The 20653-nt window shown below is 38.8% G+C and overlaps 1 protein-coding gene across 11 annotated transcripts in view; it reads left to right on the top strand.

Annotated features, from left to right (window-relative positions):
- The window catches only part of LOC120477333 (uncharacterized), a 90713-nt gene that overhangs the window by 2428 nt on the left and 67632 nt on the right, over positions 1-20653 (top strand). For 8 of the 11 annotated variants that reach the window (XR_005622375.2, XR_016147502.1, XR_016147504.1 and 5 more), the window contains exon 4: positions 8364-8538. The gene's annotated coding sequence lies outside the window, so the exon portion shown is untranslated. Of the gene's footprint in view, positions 1-625; positions 3745-8363; positions 8967-20653 lie in introns of those variants that run through there. The other 3 variants (XR_016147500.1, XM_089123400.1, XM_089123401.1) reach the window with 3 other exon arrangements.

The following is a 20653-nucleotide window of genomic DNA, read 5'->3' as shown; positions in this document are numbered from 1 at the left end:
TTAAGGGTTGATGATTTAATGAAAAATCCATTGATCTAACTTCATTTAGTGTTGAATTTTTAATCAATAGTCATGGGTGGAAGGAGATCATAAAAATGGGGCTATTTAATGAGACTGATAATGGGCAGGATCTCCACAGTGGATCATTCATGTTTGAGGACCCAGCTGTTCTGATGGACGAGCACGTTAAGCTTTGAAACTAAGGAACGGGAGGAGGGGGTTATTGCTGGAAACAGGACCTTGTCTGCTCCGAGTGCTACTTGACCTTGAGTAATGTCATACTTTATGAACTGTGCCGAAGTAAAACTCTGGTTCACCAACTGCGATGCCTCTCAAAATCAGTGTTTGAAAAAATGAGGAGATTAGGAAAAAATTAGCTGTAATTTTTCAAGCTGAAACTTTCAAAATGTCATAAATGGGTGCTTATTGAATGTGACATTGATTAGCCAAGGGAGCAATGGAGAAAGATGGCGGACTATTTCATTAATTATACAATTTTGTGACATTCAGAATTACACTGATGTAAAAGCTGAATTTATTTGACTGAATGGATAACATTTTCTTTTTATTTTCAATGGTGGATTATAAATCATTGAAGTAAATATACCTTTTTATTCATTTTTAGGTAGCTGCAGATGGTGGGGTGGAGAGCATTTAATTTCTCATAACAACCAGAGGCACAGATCTACTGATGCAATTTAATTAAGTCTGGCCATGTGCTATAATTAAGGCATGGCTCGCACAGAACTTAAAATATTGTAATTTACTTGCCCTTACATTGAACTAAACTAAAATGATTTTCTTTATTTTCTGTAGACCATAAAAGAGATCATTGGAAGTATGTCCATGTTGTTCCAGAGGCTATCAGATTCAACTAAAATACCATAACTCTGACCCATAACTTATTTTCCCAAGTCTTGAAGCCAGCTTTTTGTGGGGAAAAGATAGAATCTTCCCAAAAGAAATTCCCAATTGGTTATAAAATGCATAAAAACCAATGGTCTTTGGCATCATTGCCATTTTTAAAGGTACACACACGTGAATGAGATGAACTTATAAGGTTATTAATGAATTACTTTCTGCGTAAAGAGTAAGTTGACCTGAAAATGAAAATTCTGTCATCATTTACTCACGACGTTCCAAACCCAAGAGACTTTCATCCTTCATTTTAAGTGATTGTTTCTTCAGAATACTTGGATGAAACTGCTCGATTCATATGGATTTCTTTTACAATCCTTTTATAAGCTTATTTAAGTTTTGGTGGAACAGACTGTTGTGGAGTGTACTGAGTGAAATAATCTCTGATTTCTTTAGATCGACGTGAGGGTAAATGATGACGTGACAAATTCAATTTTCATCCCTTTAATTTTAGTTTTGTGCTCTTTAGGTTTTGAAACAAAATGAGGGGTAGTAAATAGTGACCACATGAACTGTCCCTTTAAGAGCAAAAGCTGTGTTGAATAAGCTGTCAATTCCAGAATTGTTCATCCTGATGATTCACTATCCAGTCTCTGTGTTTGTGGTTAGAATGGTTAGACTTGTAAAATTGCAGGGCTGCTGAAACCGCTCTCAGATGAAGGTTTCCCGCCTTCGCAAGAGTGACCTCCCATCTGCCGAGTCGTGTCTGAGGGGAACTTGTCTGTCCTTGCTGGGTAACAAATGACCCTGACACACCAGAGACGATGGGCTTGCACCTGCTTAACTTTTCTCACCCGTCTGTCTCCCATCGCGCCAGACAGACAAAGCTCAGGGCCCAGTGGGCTCCAGACGATACCTTTCGGACCGAGTGGTGTGCTAGCAGGCAAGAGCGGCTTACAAGAGCTTTGGCAGCATCTGTCAGCTCTGGGGTTGGTACAACCCTTGGGGGGATGATAGAGTTGCTTATAAATAACCCTGAAATGAATTAAAAGAGATAAAGAGGCTCCCGTTGCCGAGGAGACGGAGAGCTCTCAGCTTTGGCCGGAGGGCACAACGGGGGTGTCGGGACAGGGCGATATAGTCGGGAGGGAGCGGGAGGTATAATTGAAACATTGCTCCATGGCAGAGTGGCCTTTGGTGTGATTGATACCGTTTTAGAATACTCCTGTTCACTCTGGCTCTGGGGGATTTACCTGAGGTAGAGAAGGGAAAGGGGGATGCTTATGTGGCTCATCCGGGTTTGGCAGAAAATTGGTGCCATCCATCAAGAACCAGATTTAACGAACGCTGAAACCGGGCTGCCCGGCAAAGGATTCTTATTTAAGGCAGTGAACCAGGAAATGTGCAAGGGGCATGGACTGGTGCAGGTCTATCAATCAGCTAGTCAGCTCCTTTATTCAACAAGAGATCGACAGCCCCTGAGGCCAGCGCACGGGGTTCCGGCTTGTTGGCCTTGCAACACTCTCCCTGAAGGGAAGTGAATGCGAAAGAGAGGCGGAGAGAGTTTTGGGGTGGGGGACAAGAAGAGGAGAGGCATCAGGGCTTGGCCGTGTCCCCTGATGAGCTAGCATGCTTCATCTTTCTTGCGCGTGGACCTGGAACTGCGGCTTGATGGGATTTTCAGCACTGTGGCCTCCATGCCTCACTGGCGAGCGGTCGGGGGCCCTAAGGCCAGGCACCCGAGCTCTGCGGCAAGGCGCCGATGCCCTCGCTGACTCTCTTAACATTGCGTCACCTTTGCCTGAACTTGCAGAAGAAAATCCAGAGCGCAGGATTTAATAGCTACGCAAGACTGAGAAATGAAATGCAACTTTAGATTTTCTGTGCAAAGCATGGCTGTAACCCTGTAACCCAAATTCCCTGGAGGCTTCTAGCCAGCCTCCATCAGAGTCCATTTGAACAGATACAAGAGTTTTTACAACCATGAAATTTAACTTTATAAAGTTGTTCAGTAGGACATTTATTCACGGATTCCTTGCGGTTTCAGAAAAAAAGTCTTATCTTTCATCAACACCTCCTCTCCTTTGGCTCCTCTTTTCACAATCCAGTCAATTCCTGATGTTGACTTTAAGACCACTGCAACTTGAAAACCGCTGCGTGTTTAGCAGTAGACATTCAATAGAAGTCCAGTTTTGATTTATGTCTTGTTTAGGATGGTGTTGATGGAGCTCATACATTGTGCAGGATGAATTGCAGACCGATGCTAAGAGGACACTTGCACGCCTTGTGGCATGAGGCAGAAAATGGACCACGTTTATTTTCTTCCCTCTCTTTGTCCCTGGTTCCCTCTTCTTCCTTCATTCCCTAAGAAGGTTACATTTTTTTCTTCTATTTATCCATTGTATAGATTTTTCCACCATCTTCTGTTCAGATAAAATGCCGCCCACTAAGAAACCGTGGAGTAAACATCGTTTCGTAGCTTAGCCTATAAGACAGGAAGAAGGAGGCGAGCGAGTAGAGACGGAGAGGGTGGTGCACTCGCAGACACACAAAATCAATGCTGATCAATGTTTTATATCACCAAGATGCTGCTCCTCTCGACCTGCTCCAGCTGGAAAAAAACACCTCCCAATCACCTATCCTACAAGAGGGCGTCAAGTCCCTCTGGTGTTTTACCCAGAGTTCAATAACCTACTCCACCCTCAATCAAGAGTGAGAAAAGACGACAACAATAAAGAGAAGCCGAGGACACACAACAGGCGTGTAAAATGTTTGTCAAAGTTACCAATACTAAAACCATGCTTTATCAGTGAATCGCATACATCAATATTGTATTCTGAACTCTCAACACATAAAATATTTTAAATAATGTGTGTAGGTGGGTGAAGCACTGAATAGATATTACAAAAGATAGATGTCTATATTGTTGGTTGTTTTTCCTGTATATATTAAAGGAGAACTCCGGCGAACAATGAACCTTTGGTCTAATAAAACATCGGTACCTAGTCAACCGTTCTCTGAGATTTGTTTTCATGATAATCGAATGTAAAGAGTTTTATCTCTAAACACTGTTTAGCGTATAATGCTAGTAATGGGGGCATTTACTAAGTAAAAAGAAATCGCTAGTTTATACCACTAACAAGGCTCAAAATAGCCCCACACTCACGCAGTAACATAATGAGGCTCCATACATGCAAAACGAAGCATTGAGAACTTTGTAAGTGTACAGACCGTTTAATAAGAAGATACTTTATGAAGACAGTTCACTTCGTGTATACAGATAGGAGCCATCTTAAAAAATAATCTCGATAAGTCAAACCACGAACGTCGTGCTGAGTGATCTGAACTGTAGTATGAAGTTCAGCGAACTTCTGAACTGTATGAACATAGACATAATATGTCTATGTGTATGAACGGCGTTCGGGGATCGACTTATCGAGACTATTTTTTTTTTTAAACAGTTTTTAGAGATAAAACTCTTTACATTCGATTATCATGAAAACAAATCTCAGAGAACGATTGACTAGGTACCGATGTTTTATTAGACCAAAGGTTCATTGTTCGCCGGAGTTCTCCTTTAACATAAGACTTTGACTGGCCTAAGGTTCACAGCATTTTTTTTTTATTGATAATAAATAAGAATAAAAAATTCTTAGCGAGATTTTTGTGTGTGTGGAAAAATGTCCTTGTTTTATGAAAGTAATATCTCAGTATCTTACTGACGACAAACTTTTAGATATAGGGTCAGAATTGTTGCATTCCAAATAAATGAGATTGACTTGAATAAATGGTTGGTGGAGTCCACTTATTTGTGGATTTGTCTTGACGTCTCTTGATGCTAATCCACAAACGCGTGCTGTGATCTACATGTGCACACGCAGCGATCCACAAATGCACAGAAAGAGTTATTTGTGTGACATAAAACTCATTTGTGAATAATTCTTTTATTTGCAAATCTCATTTTATTTATTTGTGAATTTCATTCATTTTTGTGAACCTCAATCTATTTATTTGGAAAAATGCAACAATTCTAGCCCCAGATTTAGGTGATAATGTATATTATATATGCTAATTCTAACTTTAAAACTTAGTTTAACATTAAATGATATTTAGATTTATTTTTTATTTTAACTGTTTTAACTGTCTTGGAAATAATGCAATGCAGAAAAGCAAAGTGGTCTATTTCATCATTTTTTAATTACTTTTTTTTCCATTAATTGATTTATTTAGGTTTTCCACAACTCTCACAAGATATCAACAGAGCATCTAACACCTATTTTGTGATCGATTATTAAAAGCTTATGGTATTATTCTAAAAAAAATACTTTCACATGCAGAATATGTCTTTGGCCGGGTGCTTTGTATTGTTCTCCAGCATAATGTTGTGAACAGTGTGGTTTTCAGATGATGTATGAAGTTTAATTCTGTTGTGCTCTGTTTTAAAATGCAAGAACATATCTTAATCACATTATATGAACATATTCAATCGATAGCCCTACTAATAACATGAACTTTTATGGTATGTGCATTTTTAGACGACACTGTTATTCCTTTTATGATTGTCCTTTGGTGAAGGAGTTTGGCCTTATCTGTTAACAAGTGCACACACACGGTGAGGAGGGAGGGAATGTGATTGGTTTTGACGATACGGGCGAAAAAAAAACATGTATTGCATTCACAGATAGAGTTGGAGTATCCAGTAAGGAATATTACAGACCAAAAAGATAAGGTGTAGCACAATTTGTGTAGCGCCGCAAGCTTCTCTGTTAACACCCATAAATAAATAAATAAACAAAAGATCCAAGATATCCCATGTAATTTTCTACCCGCCTGTGTTAAAGAGATGGAGCGTGCGAGTTGTGTAAATGGCCCAATATACTACCAAGACACTAAAATTCAATAGCATCTCCCCTCGCACAGTAAACAGTATTTTTTAAAAGCATGACCAGCAAACACAGAGACAAGCAAATTTAATCCAGAGTTTTTTAACAGGTCTGAGTGGATCAATACCGCAATCCCTTAGACGCATAGAGCATTTCTAAAGCGACAACAACAGCAGGAAATAATGGTACTTGGGGGGGGGGGTGGAAGGAGCAACTGTCAGAATAGAGGCTGGCACATCGGCGATGGTGTCTGTTCTCTCTAATTAATTTTCTCAGAAATGGAGACAAAGTGTGCCAGAGTTTTATTTCCAAGAAGCTAATGAGTTTCCTACAGAGCAAAGCTGAAGATAACCAGGAAGGGGGTTGCGGGGGGAGGGAACACATGCATACCATTCCAACTTAATGTGCTTCTCAAATGAATTTCCTATCAGCTCAACTTGTGCCATAATGGTGATTTTATAGCTCCTGGAGTTTCAGCAGTGGTGAATTGTTGCGGATTGTGCCCAGGAGATAAAAACCTTAGGTTGCTCGTGAAACAATGCAAATGGGGAAATGTGTGGCCTCTCTGTGAGTACTGCTTCTGCTGTTGCTGTTTGTAGTCATGCCATCCAAAGTTAGAACAGAAAATGTAGAAATTCACAAGTTTGTAAAAGAATGGTTCATAGTTCTGTCGTTATTCAGTGAATCATATTTTAAATTTTGGTTTGTTCCTCCCTGAAAGTAATCATGTGGCTGTAGCACACAAGTTGTATTATCACATTATGGTACTTTTTGAGGGCTTTCGCATTAAAAAAAATCATTGCATAGTTAACAAAGTCTTAAAAAAATGTCTATACTTTTTGTGTTCCACGGAAGTGATACAACGTTACAAGTTAGAACAACGTAAGCGTGACAATTTTGGGGTAAACTTTTCCTTTAAAGGAGTAGTTTACTTTTGATAATTTACTCACCCCCATGTGATCCAAGATGTCCACTTCTTTCTTTCTTCAGTCGAAAAGAAATTAAGGGTTTTGATGAAGACATTCCAGGATTTTTCTCCATATAATGGACTTCATTGGGAACCAAACAGTTCAAGGTCCAAATGAGAGTTTCAGTGCAGCTTCAAAGGGCTTTAAACGACACCAGACGATGAATAAGGATCTTATCTAGGACCCTTCGAGTCATGACTCGAAAAAAGATTTGTTCATTTTGATGAACGAGTTTGAACAGGAGAGTCACGAACGCTCATCACAGAACAGAGCAAGGTGAGCATTTGTGCTTATAAAACTTAAACGTTTTTATTTATTTTTTAAATGACCGATCGTTTCGCTGGATAAGATCCTTATTCATCGTCTGGGGTTGTTTAAAGCCCTTTGAAGCTTCACCGAAACTCTCATTTGTACCTTGAACCGTTTGGTTCCCATTGAAGTCAATTATATGGAGAAAATCCTGGAATGTTTTCATCAAAAACCAGAATTTCTTTTCGACTGAACTTGAAGAAAGAAAGACATGGACGTATTGGATGACATGGGGGTGAGTAAATTATCAGCAAAAGTTTTTTTTTTAAAAAGTGAACTACTCCTTTAAGGAGCTTGTTGGGCCACTATTTATGAATAATTCTCACAAAATCATTTTCAGGTCACATTTCTTAAAATAAAGCCTGTTTTAAGACTCTTAATACGTTATTATTATTATTATTATTAACAGTGATTTTAATTAGAGTAACAAATTAATGTTTTTTTTAAAGAAATTTAATATACATTGTAATTTTCTTTATTACGCTTGTAAAAATGATAGCTTTAAAGATTTTAATTATTTTTAATGATCATACATTTTTTTTAAATACATCTTCAAACAATTACAATTAATTTATTATTATTAATTATAATATTCATACAACTACCATTATTTATTTTAATTTTTGAGTGAAACATGACCGGAATGTGTTCTTGACAGGTTTCCTGGATTCAACCAATAAAACAAAAAAACATTCCACAACTCTCGCTAGATGTTGTCAGAGCACCTAGCATGTTTTTCATATTCATTATAAAAAGCTGATGGCATTATTCCACAAAATGGCGTGTGGTTGCTTTGTTTCCATCCTAGTTACAGCCCCATGCAGTTCACTCCCTCTTCCACTTCCTGTGGAGAAACTTTCTGTTGCCAGACCTTGATTTATGTCTCGGGCTTTGCAGGCCAAACAAAGGTTCAGCGGCACAGGGGATCGATGGGCAAGCCACAAAATAAAAGGCTACAGACTTAGCAATGAATTCAGCGCTGCATACTGAGTGAGCATCTCTCAGCCCCCTTCAGCTGAGACGGCACCCTCCGTGGGCATACTCTGATTTGATGAGGCCTTAATAAGCACTCTGAAAACACTCTGAGTTTAATGAATGGGTCAGTCGTCCTGATTGTGTTTTTATATTATTATTATATCTAATAAGAATGTGCTAGATCACATTGTGACTGCCCCTTTTCCTGCTTTGCCAGTATGCGAAGGTGATTAAGTCCGAACATGGCTGTCTCGTCTGCAAACTGATTATTACAGGTTGGACAGTGGTACCCACCCCATAATGTATGACGTGCCATCATGCATCCATCTGTCTGATTCTCTCCCTCTGTCTCCACCTTGTTTATTTTTAGGTGAGCGCCAATGGGTGGGACTCGCATGCTGATGGAATGACGGTTGTCAGAGGGATTAAAACTAAAGATGAACCATGTGGGAGTTTCCTCCAAAGAGCCCGTGGATAAATCTCATTAGCATACCAGCACTGTGGATGGCTGTAAATTTAACGAATGACGTGCTGGAGAGGATGAGGTTGGTTGAAAGCAGAGGGTGAATAAACAGGCAGAAGCAACACCACAGTGCCAGTAAGACTCCACCTGCCCACCATTAATCTTTAGAATAGCACTCTGCCAGTTTTTGTGCCATCTCCAAAGCCCTCAGAAACTATAAAAGTTCTGGTCTCAACACGAAGTTTGTACATTCTGTACTTTATATGCATCACCAAGGGGTCAGGTTGGGCTGATTAGCATGGCCTGGTTAGCTCCTGCTGCTAGACAGCGTGCTAGACACTCTGTCAAATAAAGTCGTTATTTTTGTTTACTTTTTCGCACAAAAGTTTTCTCGACGCTTGATAAACTTATACTTGAGCCACTGTTGTCACATGGAATATATTTAAACATTTTCTTCATTGACTTTCTGGGCCGTCGAGATTCGATCCCTTTAGCAGCCTATATATGTAGCAGTGATCCAGCTCTCAAATTTGATCAAAAATATCTTCATTTGTGTTCCGAAGATGAACAAAGGTTTTGCAGGGTTGGTACAGCATGTGATTAAAGACTTATTTTTCATTTTTGGGTGAACTAACCCTTTAATTGCATTGAAAAGTTTTCTCTAATTAAGCTTATTGAAAGAAAATATTTTTAAATACATTTTATGTCATTTTTTGTTTGTTTTCAAGAGATTTTTTCACCTTTCAATTTCCTGCTCTCACTCAGACCCGGCAACGGATGACAAAAACATCCGTTGCAGTTTGCTTTTGTTCACTCAACATACTGTAATTAAAACTGCTTATTGAGTGAGGGAGAGTGCAGCAGTTGGTAATGGAGGTTCGAGTTGGAGGTCAAGTAGGATTGCATATGTTTTTGTGTAAAGGGAAAGATGGAGAAAAGGCACTGTTCTGTCTCACTGTACATCTCCTTAGAGATGAACGGCCTGCCAGGTTGCCCATGATAGCTTAGGCCAAGGTGCCATATTGTAGCAATTGGTCCTGCACGCTGGTGGCTGTCACTTAGCTCTGCGTGTGTGACAGCCTGAGCTCTCTGTCTGTCTGCCAGGCCTCCCCGCACACCCCACCCCCTATCCATCTGCTTTCGGACCCTCTGAGATGGCACCTTGCACCCAGAGGCTTATCTATCTCGCTATTGCTTCCCATGACTGTATTATATATATTGAACAAGACGCTCCAAGTTCAGTTCCTCTCCCATTGTTTAACACTGCCCAAGTTGCATTGAGCAGAATCCGTCTCACCCTCCTTTCATGAACGTTGCCCACCTGTGGTCCCTGTGAAGACAAGCCTCTTTCGAAAAACGATATGTGAAGTGTAATTTAATTGTTTAGTTGGTCTTGCGTCCCATTGAATAACATGGGGAGGCGGGGGTTATGAGCTATACTAGGTTCGGTCACAGGGCGGCGATCGAGACGTTTTGGCTTCACTTGTTTTGAGGGCTTGTGCGGCACGCTTGGTTTAAAAGTAAAAAAAAAAATAAAATAAAGCGTTTTTGAAAGGAGACTCTTATGCTCAGTGCCGGTCCTCCCTATACGCGAAGTACGCAAGTTGCGTATGGGCTTCCAAACCACCAGGGGGCCCCCTTGCTCTCAAGAATTAGGGCTTTGTTTTAATTTAGTTTTTGATTTAGGCTACATCTACATTAATCTGGAAACATTTGAAAACTTACTTAAAACGCCATCTCAGTGTGGACGGAAGGCCAAACCGGAGAGAAAAATATACGTTTTCAAATGAACGTGAACATGGCCTTAGTCTTCCAACTATTATGGAAATATAATGTTGCTTTTCGTTCCTTTCCTATAAAGCGGTGCGCTGTCACCATACATAACATCCAAATCAGTCGAATCATGTAACGTCACGAGTAAAAGTATATTGAGCTGCGAAAGAAATGCTGTTCAACAGGTGGCTTTCTGCCCATGTGATCCGAGAAACACGGACTAGTACATGCTACTTTGGGCTTCCGGTGTGTGCTTTAACGGACTAAAACATGTCAAAATGTCCGTCTTGGGAACTTTTTAACTTAAGTGTATTCAGTATGTCTTTAGTGAACATAAACAGTAGGGGAAGTAATCAAATGCTTGTCAGTATATTAGATCTGTGCATTTGGTATTAAAGTGACAGCAGCCTAATAAACCTGCTGCTGTCTTTTTCATTTAATGTTAATCAAGCAGAGAGAATCATTCACTGTTCTTCACGGAATAACATTAGTAACTTTAATAAGAATCAATGTATATTTAAATCATACAGTGAAGACTATTCAATTTTTTTTTTTACATTTGATCACTTTATTCAATTTCTGAATAGTATTAGTAGTAGGCTAAATTGTTGTTTTCACCTCACTCACCATTGTTTGTTGACATTGAAATGGATCCGAAGAAACAGATTAAGGGGTTGAGGGCCATTTCTTAAAATAAATATTTTACTGACCCCAGACTATTTAACAGTAGTGCATGCCTTCTGTCTTTCATATCCCATATCCCAGAACAAGATGGTCGCATGTGAAGGATTTGGGACTGTGCATGTCCTTGTGCTGAACACAGTTGCCGGTTTTATTTCAGCATGGAATGATCTAGTGGGATTGTCCTTGTCTGTTCAATGACTACTTACTTTCATCAAAAGGCACATAAGGCACTTTGCAATGGCTTTGGTCCACATTAACTGGCCATGTTTGATGTTGTCGAATCAGGGCAAATAGAAAATTCAAATACTTCGTAAATGAATTGAAACCTCATTGAGAGGATTTCTTTATTCATGCCATCGTGAATCCAGACACATTATTTATGTCAGAGCAAAGCATATCATCTCCAGAGTTAAAGTGAGTGACTGCGACAATAAGTATTGCCAGAATTCAACACTCGCTCGGTTTCTGAGCAGCTATTTTCCAGGCTGTCTGCTGGTCGCCCGTGCCAATGAAAGACTCCGGTCTGCGGCTCGCAAGCCATTTAATGAGAGTTCTGTGCTGATCTGAGCACAAATGAGCCAGGGGAAGTTTGATGTGCCACTCAAAACTGGTTTTCCATCATTATCTAAATCTAGCATAAAACCCCCCATAACTTTGAGGCTCAAATTAGTTTTAGAGAATTTTTTGCTCATTAATGTCATGTCAGACTGCAAGATGTATCCAAAAGATAAATGAGAAAATGGAAATTGTACAGCACAAAGGACTTCTCTGTTGAGAGATGCCGGGTGTTGCCGTTGACTTTTCACGCCTGTGTTTTAGTAAGCCTTCCAAATAACCTTTTTGTAGAACTTCCTTTCTTCCTCAATTAATTCTAGGGATGTTGAATATTTAGATGATACCTGTCTATGGCACTGTGACCTAACACTTTGTGATTTGCGAGTTCAAAAAGGTCACAAATATCTTTAGAAATGCTCGAGAGTCTGTCTTGGGGATTATGTCGGCTTGGAAAAGTAATTAGTTGCACCATAGATGTATTGCAGAATGACTCTGGTAGGGAAGTAAGAAGCTTTTGGGGCTCCAATTAAAACTTCATAGGAAACTCAGATCTGTATATTACATTTGGAGAGTGCTAGAGAAAAGACACCAGGTAGGGGAAGATAAGGTTGATTTGCATACGTTCTAAATATACTGCATGTACAGTGCTGAGGTTGTTGGGTTTGCATTTGCACTGTACGTTTTAGCAGCATATTTTGGAGGTCTCATAAAAGGAGGCAGATGTTATTTCAGACATCATTTGCTTTTCATCATGTTTTCCTGGAGGAAAGTGAATAGACTATTGACATTAATGAGCTAGGTCAGCCCCAACCACTTGTTAAGCTATACAGGGAATATTGACCTGCGTAAAGGTCAACAACTGATGCCTGGAACCGAAGTGTGTTCCTTGAAATAAGCATTAAGAACATTCAATAGTGCTGCTCAAAAGTCTGTGACAAAATCTGTCATTCAAATTCTAATTTTAACCTGTAAAGAAACATTTATAATTATATATATATATATATATATATATTGTAAGGGACATGGTGGTGGAAAAATACATGAGTGACAGGAAAAAAATGGGAGGTCATTGCTTTTGCTTTTCCTCGGAAACGCTTTTGTGCTCTGCTGAGAAAAAGAGCGCAAAAGAGCTCTTCCGTTTCTTCATGGGAACGCAAAACATTTTACGATTGAAGTTTCTTGGGGTAACATAAAGGTTTTGCAAGGAAACTCAAAGTTTCTTGTGGGCAACACAAAAGTTTTGCGAGAAAAACGCAAAGTCTCTCTGGGGAACGCAAATCGGTTTGCGAGCAAACTCAAAGTTTCTTGGGGTAACAAAGTTTTTGCGAGCGAATGCAAAGTTTCTCTGGGGAACGCAAATTGTTTTGCGAGCAAACGCAAATCGTTTTGCGAGCAAACTTAAAGTTTCTTGTGGGGAACCAAAGGTTTTGCAAGCTAATGCAAAGTTTCTCTGGGGAACGCAAATCGTTTTGCGAGCAAACTCAAAGTTTCTTGTGGGGAACACAAAGGTTTTGCGAGCAAACGCAAAGTTTGTCTGGGGAATGCAAATCGTTTTGAGAGCAAACTCAAAGTTTTGGAAGCGAATGCAAAGTTTCTCTGCGGAACGCAAATCGTTTTGCGAGCAAACTCAAAGTTTTTTGGGGTAACACAAAGGTTTTGCAAGGAAACTCAAAGTTTCTTGTGGGCAACACAAAAGTTTTGCGAGAAAAACGCAATGTCTCTCTGGGGAACGCAAATCGGTTTGCGAGCAAACTCAAAGTTTCTTGGGGTAACAAAGTTTTTGCGAGCAAATGCAAATCGTTTTGCGAGCAAACGCAAATCGTTTTGCGAGCAAACTCAAAGTTTTTTGTGGGGAACCAAAGGTTTTGCGAGCGAATGCAAAGTTTCTCTGGGGAACTTTGAGGGGAACAATTTGCTTTATTTGCAATTTGCAAGAACTTAAAGTTTCTTGTGGGGAACACAAAGGTTTTGCGAGTGAACGCAAAGTTTCTCTGGGGAACGCAAATCGTTTTGCGAGCAAACTCAAAGTTTCTTGTGGGGAACACAAAGGTTTTGCGAGCAAACGCAAAGTTTGTCTGGGGAATGCAAATCGTTTTGAGAGCAAACTCAAAGTTTTGGAAGCGAATGCAAAGTTTCTCTGCGGAACGCAAATCGTTTTGCGAGCAAACTCAAAGTTTTTTGGGGTAACACAAAGGTTTGGCGAGCGAATGCACAGTGTCTTTGGGGAACACAAAGGTTTTGCGAGCGAACGCAAAGTTTCTTGGGGGAACACAAAGGTTTTGCGAGCGAAGGCAAAGTTTCTTGGGGGAACAAAATGTTTTCCGAGCAAACACAAAGTTTCTAGGTGGAACACAAAGGTTTTGTGAGCGAAAGCTACGTTTCTTGGGGGAACGCAAAATGTTTTCTAAGCGAACGCAAAGGCTTTGCGATACTTTAAAATATTTGCGAGAGATAGCAAAAGCATTGACTTTTTCCACCAACATGTCCCTTTAGGTGGTCCATACACTTCCGATCAAAAATCTGGGGTCAGTAAGTTTTCTTTCTTTTTTAATAAATACTTTTATTCAGCAAGGATGCATTGAATTGAAAGGTTACAGTAAAGACATTTAACATTTCAGCATTCAGCTTTGCCAATACAGAATCTAACATTTAATTTCAGAATATAATAAAATTGAAAATAGTAATTATCAATTGTAATAATATTTAAATATAATACTTTTTTTTTTTTTTTTACAATTAAATAAATGCAGCCTTGGTGATCCTGAGAGACAATTTTTTAAACGGTAGTGTATGAAAGTATATTTAAGATTGTACACTATGTCTAGTTCATTAATATAAGCTATAGGTTGTGAATATCCTTTGCACAGAAAGTTTTGTTTCATTTATTGCCCTTTAGATCATTCTCTGTGTGTGTATATATATACATATATATATATATAGTAGGATACTAAGGAATTCTATAATTCATGTTAATTTTTTCAGGTTAACTCATTATAGGCTAAAATATCTAATGAAAAAAGAAATGGTATTAAATTACGAAAACATGTTTTCTTTTTTTCAGAAACATTTAACTAGTGTTCTCCGAATTTGGACCCCACTGTATCTTTTCCATTTTAATTGTGCACATAAATCTTCCGCTTCTCTTTGCAATCTTTGCCAAGATATGAAGCAGTAATGTTTTGCAAAATGTAACTGGATTAGATTTTGCAACAGAAAGAAACCTCTTAGCCTGTTTACCCTGAACACCTCCACTTCTTGATTACTGTTTAGCTACAGTTCTCATACACTGTATTCTAATGTAAATGCGGTAATTAATTCAAACAGACAAGGACTTGTAAGGATGTTTAGTCTCTTGTTCAGCAAGAAACAAAATCACTACTTTTACCAGCTCGCTTGCTTTAACAAGTTGAGCCAGAACCAATTTATTCATGAGTAACTTTGACAAGCAAAAAACGTAGAGCAGTATATATGTGAAAAAGAGAAAGAAGAGGGGCTAGAAAAAGGGAGGGATGTGCAAATCCATGCAGCAACTCCAGAGGTCTCCTGGAGGAAGCGAATTAGAGTTCTAAAGATGTCACACAAACCAAGATGTTTCAAAGGAGCCACGACAGGCGAGATACAATAATGTCCAATAATCAGACAAAAGACACCAAAGGTGGTGCAATTTAGGATCAAAAGAGTGGTGAAAAAATTGGAGATAATCATTCCATCTTTAGTTTGATACAAAGGGACCATGTCGAGAGTGTGGAAGTGTTTACACTCGCAGTAATCAGTCTCCATCAAGAGCTGGCCTAGAGCTACAGTGCTGGCTTCTTTGCTCCGTGAGATATAGTTTCAGTCACTGGAATCGCTGGTAGAAGTAGAGGAAGAGTCTTTGATCATTGCTTCACTAAGTACACAACCTTCTGCCCTCAAATCACCTTTTTCAGTTTTCCGATACTCTATCACTGCCTTCATTTCAACATTTTTGGTGTCCTTAAGCCTTTGAAATGACCAGTGTATTCTTCTCTATTAATACTGCTGCTCTTTTGTTTAGGTTTTAGGCCACAGAGCTGCTACTGTTGCACAAGATGTTATGTCTGATTTATTTTGTTATTTTGAGTAATTGCTACAAAGCATTGACTAAGATTACAAAGAAATGGCAAGTAACACGTTGTATTAAATGTGAAATATTGAACTACAAAGACTGAAATCCAATTATATTTGTTTCCTTTTTTTTTTTTTTTTTTTTTTTTTTTTTACAGTGTTCTGGGTCTCTAAACATGAAATTACTTAGTAGCAAACTACTAATTTTCCTATTTTTTACCATTTGGCAGAAACAATAAGAGTATTATGCTAGTATATTCTGAATGAATCCGTTGTTATTGGATCTGGGTTAGGGTTAGTTCAGGGAGTGCATCATTAGGGTTCTGTAAAGCCCCTTTCACACAGAGATTCCGGAAAATACACGGATAATGTAAAGCATTTGTCCCGGCATTGTTTGATTTCGGTTCATTCACACTGCCAGTGATTTGCTGGGATCTTTGAGTGCGTTCACACACAACCCGTAAAGATCCCGGAAAGACACATGACGTCAGGATGAGACATGTAACGTACGCGTCGAAAACATGTACTGTACACGCGTTCCACAAAGCTGGTGAATGATCTCAGCTTCAGCGCAGACAGTGAGGAGCTCTTCGTCTTTGCTTCGTTCCAGTTTGCAGACATTTGTTCGTCCTTTCTTTGTTGATGACGAACACAAACTTTCTTCTAAGAGCAACAGAGTTGCGTGATGGCATGAGTGTCATGACACACCCCTTACGGCATTGGTCCTGGCTTTTGTTCACACAGAAGGCGTTCTGGCAATTTCCCGGGATCAACGAGCTATGTGAATGGGGCTTAAGTAAAAACTCCATGCATTTTCTCCATAGGAAACTCAAGATTTTTGACTAAAACCAGAAAAGTTGTTATACTTTGCGTTTTTCACGTGCAGGCAACAACATTGTCCATTGTCAAATTGATCCCCATTCACACATACCACGAAAACAGCTAAAAATGCATTATACGTATGCCAGATCAGTAGTTTGTGATGCCATGTAAATAAGTAAAGAAAAGTTATAGACTGGACACATAAATAGCCTACTCATACGCATGACGTTTTCAAAAATTTACGCTTTCAGTCCCCCAAAACGCCATTGTCACATAAATGAATGGTCAAAACATCTTCCATTTTTAGTTGAAAACTTTAAAGACAGATCGTATATGCTTTTGTTGAAGCAACCTGTTTGTATTATTTCAACTATTTTTTAAAAATAATAATGTTTAACAGACTGTATATATTGGCTTTCTTCATTGGTTCAACGCATTAACTTAGACTTTTTAAAAATCCCCATGGGAAAAATGAATGGAAAAAAAAATACTTATCACTTATGAAAAAAGTGGGCGGGCACTAATGCACAAGACTCTCTGGAATACTTGATTCTGATCAGCCAATCGAATCATCCACTGGTCAGATATTTCTTAATATTCAATGCGTTGATCAGACCGTTCATGCAGGTAACTGAAACTGTAAAATGACCTCAGTATTAATATTATTCTAATATAGTGGCTGATGGGTTGGATTTACCATGTTTGCATCTCAACAAATCCAAACTTGAAACGATTTAATGTAAAACTAGCAAGAAAACCTTTATTATATGCACTTAAATATGCGTTTACTCAGCGTTCTTTACTTAAAAATATCTAACACCAATATAATCTACCAAGTAATAGCAAGTTGTGTTAACTTGGGGTATTTATTCTTAGTGGAAGCGTTAAAATAACATCCCATACACAACATAACATTATTGATTGATTAGTACAAGAAACATTCAGTCTCTCATTTAGAAATGTGCAGTCACTGCTTCAGAATCTGTGGTTTATGGTTGCTGTCTGAGCAGTAATATTATGGCTAATATATTCCAGAAAGGGTTTGCGCTAAATGACAAGCATTGTCCCACTCTCCTACAGCTCTCTGGCAGTCAGGAGATCGGTGGTCCATGCCCAGCTTTATTATGCCACAGTGTGTGCGACTGCCTCCCACCGCACTTCATTAGTTCCCTGTGATACTTAAGTACAAACACACAGTAGCTCTAAATAAAACAGCTATGTGAGGGAGGGGGGTGTCTGAACAGTCTGTAGACGTCCAGGATCAATTGGCCCACGCTGGCATCTTGCATTTGACGTCTTTCCATGTTTTCAGACTCTTTCAAAAGAGTTGGCTAGAAGAAAATCTGAAATTGAGATGATTTTTGACACATAAAAGCTCTTTCACCTGCTGAGAAACATAATAGATGCATAAGATTCAGATAAAGGAATGCAAATCAGTTAGTTGAAAGAGTTTGTATTCAGTTAAATGCTTTTGCATCGAATATTTTCTGTTTCTATGGTGTTATAATGGAACCCTGAAAGCAATAAGGCTGACAAAAAAAATCACACAGGGTTTTTGATACAATGCACAAAGGTCAGTGTTCGGATTATAAGGTAAATAAATGCACTTGCTCCAAGGTTAATGGTGATACGCAATAACATATCCATCCATCTATGTATCCGTCCGTCCGTAAAAAAAACCCCAATACATTTATATGTTATATGTCTTATTCTTATATATAATCTCTAATCATCATATTTATAACATACAATGCTTGTCTTATTTTTGCTAGCTTTGAGGAAATCTATATGCCAACAGTAACTTTTAGATGTTGTACAAAAACGTTGTCTTTAAAAAACTTTAAAGTGTTTATTTTTTTGGAAAACTAGGTGAAAAACATTGATGGTTTCTTCTTTTTTTTTCCAAATTTTTGGAAAATTTTAGATTTTACATTACACTAACCTTTTAGTAAATAAGAATTTACATTAAATATAAATGTGTAAATAACAAATCCATGTTTTGTGAAATAATTTTATTTGACCAAATAAGTTAATACTTTTTATAAAATCATGTAGACTATTCTATATAACCCTATTCTATTTTAATAGTTTTTAACTTAACTTTAATATACCAAGATACTATAGGTTTATATCATGTGGACCAGGGTCATGATACTCTTATGGTGCTTCTGCATTGTCTGTGAAGTCTGAAAGCCTCAGTTCCAGTTGGGACTAATTGCAAAGAACAGCTCAGTAAAACTCTTTAAAGAACGTCATGTTGGTGAGTAAATGATGTCACAAATGTCGTTTTTGTGTAAACTATTCCTTTTAAATCCACCTCGTTTCTCATTGTGAATGAATTTCACCGTGTGATTTCATCAGGGATGCAGGCCTGCTGCAGTTCTTTCCCTTTTTCACTCTCCCTGAAGCCTCAGACAGAAGCTCCCTGGAGACTTTAGCTTCCTAGTTTAAACCTGACACAAATTCCATGTCACAATGCCCAGAGTGACGGCGCTTGCAGGCACAAAAGCAAATATTTCCGTTCCTGGTCATACCCAACCCCCTTTACACGTCCCTACCGACACTTGAACCCTCCCTTTCCTCAACAGTTCCAGCACTGCAAGCCAGCCATTTGTCACAAAGTAATTATAGAATTATCGATTGGCGAGCAATTAACAGTCCCTCCCTCTTCTCTATTCCCCCCTCCCCATCTTTTAATTTGCAGTCAGACTGGCAAGAGCAAAAAAAAAAAAAAAAAAAACTTTAGGAGTAACACATTTAATCCCTTTGGGATTTCTCTACAGTCTTCAGATTAATAGAGGGACAGGGACAAAAGGCCTTTTTTCGCCTGCTGTCTGCATGTCTCCAGGCCCTGGCCCTCCCCGACAGCGTCTCTCATGCCTCCCACAGACTTGCATCCAAAAGCTCCTCGTATTAGCATTGTGATGAGATGTACTGTCGGATATCTGCTGAATTTGATAAACTCTGAGCGTGATGCAATATAAAGGAATGAGGCTGTAACTTCCTGAGGCTGTGTAATTCAGCTGACCGTTCTGATCATTCGTTCGTGGGGGAAGGGTATATATGAGCATACTTTTTACTTATGTTGTGTATGCAGAGAGCTTTAAGCTAACTTTATTCACAACTTGCATCATTTCAAATGGTTTTAACTGTTACAGGTTAAAATTCAAAGTTAAATATAGCTGCGAGCAGCGATGGCGGGCCCAAGCCGGTGGCACCGCAACCCCGGTTCCTTTAGTTACCTAAATGCACCCGGGTGGCGGTGCCGAAGGCTTTGGCCCTTTTATGATTAAATGTTAAAACGGCTTGCCATACTCTGTCATTTCGACTAGTCACAATTATGTTACAGATATCTTAAATGATAATACAAACTATCCAAAATGTAATTACGAATAGACAGAAAGACGTTGTTGATATCTACAATGTTAATTCCGGACAGGCAAACTTAGCTTTTAAATGTTAAAAGGGCTTGCCATACAGGGACGTAGGCTCAGAGAGAGGCTCACCATATTCAAACCAAAATATCTGACTTCCTCTTGGTCCGAGCTAATGACTATGTATTAGAAAGTTGTCCGGCTTGAGGAGTACAATGTATATAGCGATTTTTGTAACTGTAGATAAAACTAACAACCCCACTTTTGTCAAAAGGTGGCGCTATTTAGTCCTTGCACTATGCCCGTTTCTGAAACTTTGCACATGTCTACTGGCTAATAAATGTGATGTATCTGTTGAGTTTCAAGCAATTTCAATTTCAATTTCAATTTGACTGTTGAAAAGAAGTGCGCCGATTAGATACTCAGGATCGGTATCGGCTCTGACACTGCCATCTTTGACGAGGCTGATTCAAATTCTATATTGTGCATATATACTATTCTATGTTAGGCACAAAGGCACAAAAACTTTCTAAAGTACCATAAAGTTTTTGTGTACTGTATTATTAGTGTTCTGAAGCTATTATGTGATATAGAAATTAATATTTAAGTCATTAAATTCAAGAACACAAACTTTTCCCTCTCTGCGCCTGTCAGTCATTCACCATTCAGCATTCAAACAGCACGTCACATTCGGTTACAGTCAATGATGAAACGATCTTCAAGATGATTGAATGTTAATCCTATTATACTGGATCTTTAAGATAAAGGTCTAAAGGTCTATATTTTCGAATGAAGAAACTTTTTCTTGCTGGACTTTATTGCTGTAACTTAACCGTGTTACTTTCTACCGGGTGTCGGACGCTGTCGGTTAGATCACAACACTAGAGTCAGAGCACTATAATT

Source organism: Pimephales promelas, chromosome 19 (assembly GCF_988280905.1).
Source record: "Pimephales promelas chromosome 19, fPimPro1.hap1.1, whole genome shotgun sequence".
Lineage (NCBI taxonomy): Eukaryota > Metazoa > Chordata > Actinopteri > Cypriniformes > Leuciscidae > Pimephales > Pimephales promelas.
This window is presented reverse-complemented; position numbering and strand designations above follow the sequence as displayed.